General features: G+C 35.0%; 2 long non-coding RNA genes across 3 annotated transcripts in view; one reads left to right on the forward strand and one right to left on the reverse strand.

Annotated features, from left to right (window-relative positions):
• The window catches only part of LOC111087873, a 97,883-nt gene that overhangs the window by 85,952 nt on the left and 3,754 nt on the right, over positions 1–8,177 (reverse strand). The window contains exon 2 of one of the 2 annotated variants that reach the window (XR_002612502.1): positions 87–282. The exons of the other annotated variant lie outside the window; for it this stretch is intronic. This is a non-coding gene — a long non-coding RNA (uncharacterized LOC111087873). The remainder of the gene's footprint in view (positions 1–86; positions 283–8,177) is intronic. 2 annotated transcript variants of the gene reach the window in all.
• The window catches only part of LOC106467901, a 58,653-nt gene that overhangs the window by 38,528 nt on the left and 11,948 nt on the right, over positions 1–8,177 (forward strand). The gene's annotated exons all lie outside the window — the stretch shown is intronic.

Below are 8,177 nucleotides of genomic sequence, written 5' to 3' on the forward strand. Positions count from 1 at the left end.
TAGATGATTCAATCATAGGGTACAAATACAGTTTAAATGTTAGATTGATCAACGGTAATAAAGTGATAATTTATTACACAACTTACCTAATCCAGATCCAGAAAGCTATTAAAGTCCACCACAACACATAGAAAATTAGTTTGTTGCATGTGAACACCCTTTATGCACAGGCTGTCCAAGATAGGTCAGATCAGGTTTGACGGTATACGTGGCACATGAGATCAAGTTTCTCAAATCCACACCCATATCTTCTCCGCTAGTCGCCATGACACCTGAGGAAAGCTAGTAAAGACCTCTACGTGTGTATATTACTTTTATACTACACGTGCCGTGAAAAAAAAACAAAAAAAACATCAGACTGCTAACGTATGTTCCAAGTGTATTGTTTTTCTGTTTCAAAAGGCTTTTCCTGATTCAGAAAACCTACCTTGATCTGAAAACAATGAAATTAACCCACGAATAGTAGGTCTAACACTATGTAAGAATTGGCGAGTCAAGTTCGACAGCTTACTAAATATCGGGCCATTTAACTGTGACAAACTGTAATGTATTGTTGCTAAAAATGTGAGCAGTGGGTCAATCAGTACTTAACTCTGATAGCTCTGTCGTTCGGTCAGTGACAGACTCATTTATTATTAAAGAATTACAGTGTGTAGGTCCAACATTGTTAAATACCTTGACTTATAAATATTTATAAATGTTTTCAACGACAAAAGCACATCGTATATATAATAACTTTAGTTATCATTCTTAAATTTACTCGGGTTATTCTTGTTATATCACGTGCTTCAGATGTCTCCAGTTTTATAAAAAATGATTTTAGAAGCGTGCAATGACGTAAAACGTTTTGATAAAAACAAACAAATATTGAAATTTATGTTTTACTTTTATTCAAGTATTTATAACCTCGATATTCACCAAGTGATTACAGTGATATCCAGGTTTGATTACGCTGAAATCCACGAGTGAATTACCACAGTATCTCAATACTATTTATCCTAATGTTTAGTTACCATTGCACTGAAATTCACGGTTTTATTACGTGACCCCAGTCTTTCATTACCCTCATTTTCACATATTTATTGCTCTGATATTCTCCTATTGATTATCTTAATATCCAAGCGCTGGTTGTGACGAAATCTACTCAATATTCGTATACTATAACATTCTCGTGCTGATATTCCCGGTGTCTACCTGTAGTGAATAATTTTGTTTGCATTAATGGTTTAAACAGCACCAAAGCGATTACAGTTTAAACTTCATACACACACGTTATTAAATTGCAGTATTAGTACAAGCAGCAGCACTAAAACGACTCTACGTTATTTCTACACTTAAAACACTATAATAACTCCATTTCAAATTATTGTTAACTAAAAGTTAAAAATGGCTTTATTGTTACACGTAACATGCACTCTATATTATACTGTTGTAGCATGCAAGGCTAAACCAACTCTATACCATATTAGCTCTATTTTACAACACAGTATAACATGCAGTACCAGACTGGCTCTGTTTTACAACACACTATAACACGCAGTATTAGATTGGCTTTGTTTTAGAACACAGTATAACACGCAGTACCAGATTGGCTCTGTTTTACAACACTGTATAAGACGCAGTACCAGATTGGCTCTGTTTTACAACACTGTATAACATGCAGTATTAGATTGGCCCTGTTTTACAACATAGTATAAGACGCAGTATTGGATTGGCTCTGTTTTACAACACTGTATAACATGCAGTACCAGACTGGCTCTGTTTTACAACACAGTATAACATGCAGTATCAGATTGGCTCTGTTTTAGAACACAGTATAACACGCAGTACCAGATTGGCTCTGTTTTACAACACTGTATAACATGCAGTACCAGACTGACTCTGTTTTACAACACTGTATAACATGCAGTATTAGATTGGCCCTGTTTTACAACATTGTATAAGACGCAGTACCAGACTGGCTCTGTTTTAGAACACAGTATAACACGCAGTATCAGATTGACTCTGTTTTAGAACACAGTATAACACGCAGTATTAGACTGGCCCTGTTTTACAACATAGTATAACATGCAGTACCAGATTGACTCTGTTTTACAACAAGTATAACATGCAGTACCAGACTGGCTCTGTTTTACAACACACTATAACACGCAGTATCAGAATGGCTCTGTTTTACAACACTGTATAACAATACATGCAGTATCATTTATTACCTTAAGAAACATATGTTGGCCCATGCAGAGTAGCAGTAACTATATACTGTGGACCCGACGAAAAGTAATCTGGTTGGATGAGTCAAAATTTCCCCTTTGGATGTATTTATAAGTTAAAACAACCTGATAAAGCTTATATCCCGAACCACTGACCCTAGCTGTGCATAATGATTGGTGGATCATATTTTATTGGTATAAACTTAGTTCAATCATTGCGAAGAAATGTAATATGTTAGCCTGTCTCTAGAAGAAAATCATCGGAAATACGGTTTACTCTACGATGTATTTCTTTCATCGAACTGGTGATAGTGTCTTTCAAAATAACCATGCACCTATCAAGCACCGCGAGATGTCCACTTGTTGGCCGAGCATGCGGAAACCTTCTATAATAGTACACAACAAAGATATCGAAGATGTTATGGTTTATATAATATGACTTGTAAAACTTATTAACTATTATCAATCACCACTCTTGTGTATTACTATAATATGTTGTTAGCAGCCACATTCTCACAACCTGCTACAGCGCCAGCGGTAAGGCTGTGGGACAATGCGAGTTAAAACACCTATGTATGCACTTCAATGATATAAGTCTTCAATAAACAGTGAGGAAGTCTTGCAAACAGAAGTTAAATCTGATAGAAAGCGTATTCGTAACACTGTGTGAGTTCTATTTTCACGGGTACTTCTAAAACAAAAATTTATAGACTTTACAATTCTTAAACTGTAGCTTGTACCTTGGTGAGATTTGTTCTTGGGGTTTTAGCTCCGATTTCTGTTATTAGAAATAAAAAAAAAATCCTTAAAAGTATGAATTTATTGTTGTTAATACTTTCCTGTTTATTTATAAAAAAAAATTCAACAAACTGTCCTAGTTTTCTGTTAAACATAAAATGATAAATAAACATATATTTATATTTATATACGCGATTAAAAGAATAAAAAACTAGACACGCATGTAAGTACTGATATTACAAAACTCGTGTTCGAATCCCCGTCACTCCAAACATGCTCGCCCTTTCAGCCGTGGGGGCGTTATAATGTGATAGTCAATCCAGTGCTTCGTTGGTAAAAGAGTAGCCTAAGAGTTGGTGGTGGGTGGTGGTAATTAGCTGCCTTCCCTCTAGTCTTACACTGCTAAATTAGGGACGGCTAGCGCAGATAGCCCTCGTGTAGCTTTGCACGAAATTCAAAACAGACAAATATACAAATTAAAAAGCTTGTTTGTTTTTCCAGTGACATACAAATTAACCCAGGTTCCAGCCTTACGAATACTAGTAGTTTGTTATTTACACTTTCAAAATTGTCTTGATCGAACGAGGCGTTATGTATGTATAATTTGGGAATATAGAGCGATATGTTTAGCCAGGAAAGTTTACGTGACACACATTCGTCCTAAATTCCGAAGTCATTTAGCTCAAGGCAATTATATAATTATTTCCGTAAATATTCGAATGATCTAATATTTTTTTTCAAAAAAATATACCAAATACGTTAATTTAATAGTTCCATAAATAAACAATGTTCAACATTTAAAACGTACTACACAGGATGAGTACGTCAGGTCGTACTCTCTCTGATGACTGTGCACTTTGACAATAGCCCTGCAGTGTAGTTTCCATTGTAAAACGCCCCGTCGTAAAACTATCATGTCTAAAGTACACTAATGCTCTCTTGCTTGCATTCAATATTTCATCTAGTTTATGATGACGACGGTTTCTTAGCATAAGATTCAACAGTCTGGTCGTACAGAAATCAATAGGCGTTGTGTTCGGCAGCTTGACCGTATGTCTTCATATGGAATAGCACAAATACCCGTTTCATTTTTCAGGTGCTCGAATTACGCGACAGTTGAAGAATATTTCATGGATGAAACTTGTGTACACGCGACTTTTGTCGCTTTTCCAGGCGGAAATTCTCCTTGATTACTGTGCCTGAGACAAGTGGACAGCTTCTGCTACTGACTTTTGAGTTTGTAGACTCTCACCTGTTACAAAACACTGCACATTGATTACCGTGCCTGTAATACAGTTTGTTACATATCTCTTGGATGGTCCCGGTGCTCCAAGTTGATCCATATTCTTTTGTTTTCGAATGACATTAAGCACAAGGGATACCACCGTCTTCGAAATTTTAAATCTTAACACATCTTTATGATCTGAATATATAAATACCTTTCATCGGAAAGAGCTGTTACATACCCTTTAGGTCTGAAAGAGCTGTTATATATCCTTTAGTTCTGAAAGAGCTATTACATACCCTTTAGGTCTGAAAGAGCTGTTAGATACCCTTTAGGTCTGAAAGAGCTGTTAGATACCCTTTAGGTCTGAAAGAGCTGTTACATACCCTTTAGGTCTGAAAAAGCTGTTATATACCCTTTAGGTCTGAAAGAGCTATTACATACCCTTTAGGTCTGAAAGAGCTGTTACATACCCTTTAGGTCTGAAAAAGCTGTTACATATTCTTTAGGTCTGAAAGAGCTGTTATATACGCTTTCGGTCTGAAACAGCTGTTACATACCCTTTAGGTCTGAAAGAGCTGTTACATACTCTTTAGGTCTGAAAGAGCTGTTAGATACCCTTTAGGTCTGAAAGAGCTGTTAGATACCCTTTAGGTCTGAAAGAGCTGTTAGATACCCTTTAGGTCTGAAAGAGCTGTTACATACCCTTCATAAAGGTGATCAATTTTCAGCAACATCACACTACTTACGTAGCGAAAAGTGAAGTTTTGATACATTACATTCCACCGTGACTTTATATCGACTGTGGTTGTCACGTGACTCGCTGATCCCAATTTCCAAATCCCAAATTGTTTGAATACAACTTAATAACCATCTGTAGTGTACCAAACTTTGATTTTGCCACGAGAATCACAGTGAGTACAGTAAATACTATTTATTCACTGCATTAAAAGTAGGGTTTCCGTCCTGGAAGAATTTATTCATTCATTCATGTAGGTGGTACAGCTAATCTCTTCAACACTATGTAACAGTACATATATGTATCTAATGTTTATTAATCATAAATTTTGGCTATTTTACAATGTCTAAAAACGTAATAAATATACAAATGTTTCACTTGATTGAATTGTTGCGTTAATTATCAGATAGTGAAGGCTTCTAGCTAGCCTTGTTGAAGACGTTATTCAGCGAGTTCTGTGAGTTGATACTGTCACTTCATAACAAGATTCGGCTTATTTTTACTTCTGCTGAATTGAAGCTGTACTTCAGATGCAAAAATGTTCACAAACAAATTATTCTACTTGTACTTTCCCGAAACTTCTGGATAAAAAGGGAGGGATATAATTGACATTCCCAAGTCTTGGGGCCAGAGTGGTCGAAAAAAATCACTAAATAGTTTATTTAAATCATTTCTATATAAATCTATAAGCATGTAAACAAGAATAAAGTATCCAAGTCTATAAGTCGTCCATACATCAGAGAAAAATAATATTGAAACCGCACTGAATTGTGCTTAGTGATAATAAAATACTGATAAATAAACAATTATATATATATATATATATATATGCTAAAGAAGAGAGAAACAGAAAAGACACTACTTAATAACTTGTTCAATTTAAAAATGTATTTGTTTGATTAGTGGATGTGAAGAAAACACTACATGCATTACCTATAAAGACGTATTAATTTAAAGAAATTACTAAACTCTATGGTTGCAAATAACCATTCATCATCACAGTTTTACAAAAGGTCAAGGTTTAGTTTGCTTTTTTTTTTCGCTGAATTTCATGAAACATAGATATTTGTAAGAAACATAACTCTTAACAGCAGAGAACAATGTCCACATGCATGTATTGCTTTGACATATTATTATGACTACATAGCCAGGAAGAATAATCCGTATGAGCGAGATATTTATGACACTATTTGTAATAACGGGTATGAGAAAGAATGTGATACGTTTATTTATAAACATTGCGGAACTTATAATTTGTCAGGGAGGAAGGGGGTTTAGAAACACGCAGTTGATAGCCTCAATCTATTTAATGTAAAATAAAAAGGACATATTAACATGTGTGATGGTTCATTTATCTTCAGAAAGATTGGACTAAATTAGAACGTATATAAAATATAGCGTGTATGTACAATTCAACCCAGAGGACAAAGGAAATTTTCTGTCAACAAACCTGACGCCAGGAGCATCAGGTATATATTGACGTGTACGCGAAACAATTATCGTTGCTTGCAAGTTAGTATTTTCCTCCCCATTCAATTCCATTCAAGAGAAAAACGGAAGGCAAAGTAGAAACCTCTATTTATAGTCGTTCAATCGATTAGGCTTGAGTTAGCAGAGCAGGCTTCCTTTGAGTAAAGGCCGTAAATTCTTCTGGATTCTTAATGACATGTGTTCTATATGTCACTTGTCTATGAGGTAAATGTCTTTCTTTGGGGCTGGTATATATTTATTTTGCTTTAGACAGAGCGTCGATCTGTTCAGTTCGCGACAGTCTGACCTTTCCTTTCCCGAAGCTACAGCTCTCACCAATGCCATTATCTGACAATATGCTGCTTGCAGATGGTTGTTTCTCAAATACCGTTGTGTAAAAATCTTTATACAAGAGAGAAAACAGAAGTAGGCTTTCTTCTGGTAAATTTGGTACCATAAATTATACCACGAACATCTATCTAAGACATGAGCATATTGGAAACAACGCGTCTTCAACTAGACGTAAAATTATGTTATAGGACAATTTGGCTTGGTTTGAATTTCGCGCAAAGATACACGAGGACTATTTGCGCTAGCAGTCCCCAATTTTTAGAAGTGATAGACTAGAGGGAAGACAGCTAGTCAACACCACCCACCGCCAACTCTTTTACTAACGAATGGTGGGATTTACCGTCACATTAAAAACATCTATTTAGTAAACAATTACACCAAGCCACTTTATTTCCAGAAGGTATAAGCACATATATATATAAGTAAATACTTCAAAAAGACGTATATTCCGATTTGATAATACCATGTCTATGATTTCCAGTAACCCTAATGATAATCGAACATGCACTTTTGTACAATTTTAACTGTATTGTCTGCACAAGAATTAGTGTTAGAATAATGTTATCAATCTAAGAAAATAATTTCGTAATTTTTTTCAGTCAAACCCACGACAGAAGAATGATATATACTAAACTTCTAACACATAATTGTAAATAACAAAACCCAACTAAAATTAACTGCTAGAACGAGGCATTGTATTTGAAGAACTATCATAAGAAACAAACAAAAACAAACAACACATTATAAAATGTTGCTTTAGAAAACACAAATAAAATACTTGGGATCAGTCATAATTCAGTGATCAAAGGTAAAACAGAAAAGACTTGTAACACGAGTGTTCAAATCCCAACATCCCGAGTCATACTAGGATCATTTGTGGTACTAACAGAAGATTATGCTGATATTAAACTGATACTAAATCGCATTGTAAAATTAAGCCAATCCTAATATAGTACCACGTGAAAATTATATGTGAAAATAAAAAAGCTGAGCTTATTACATTTCATGATCAGAATGGGTGACAAGTGCAATTTCAGGATTATCAACATACCTGTAGCACACAGATAGGTATAACAGATAGGAAATGTTCAAAGGTTTCACAAAAACGCAGTCCATCAGGAATGTATATAATAAGAAAAATAACAATTCAAAGCTTCATTTACTAACGATGAAAACACGAATTACATGGACAAAAGGTCTGACATGACAATAGACTGAAACGTGGAATACCGAGGTTTCGTTAATAGTGTTAATGTAAGGAAAGTGTATTTTGCAAATTATCAGTTTCTCATCCTCCTATGAAATGGATGTACAATTACTTCTTGTCAACAACCCAACTTTCTAAACGACAAAGACAATTAAAATTTATCACGACAGAAGAAACGTAACTCTATAATCGTGGCTAGGATTTGGATCGACCACCAGTATATATTACCTAAATATA

Source organism: Limulus polyphemus, unplaced genomic scaffold (assembly GCF_000517525.1).
Source record: "Limulus polyphemus unplaced genomic scaffold, Limulus_polyphemus-2.1.2 Scaffold2786, whole genome shotgun sequence".
Classification (NCBI taxonomy): domain Eukaryota; kingdom Metazoa; phylum Arthropoda; class Merostomata; order Xiphosura; family Limulidae; genus Limulus; species Limulus polyphemus.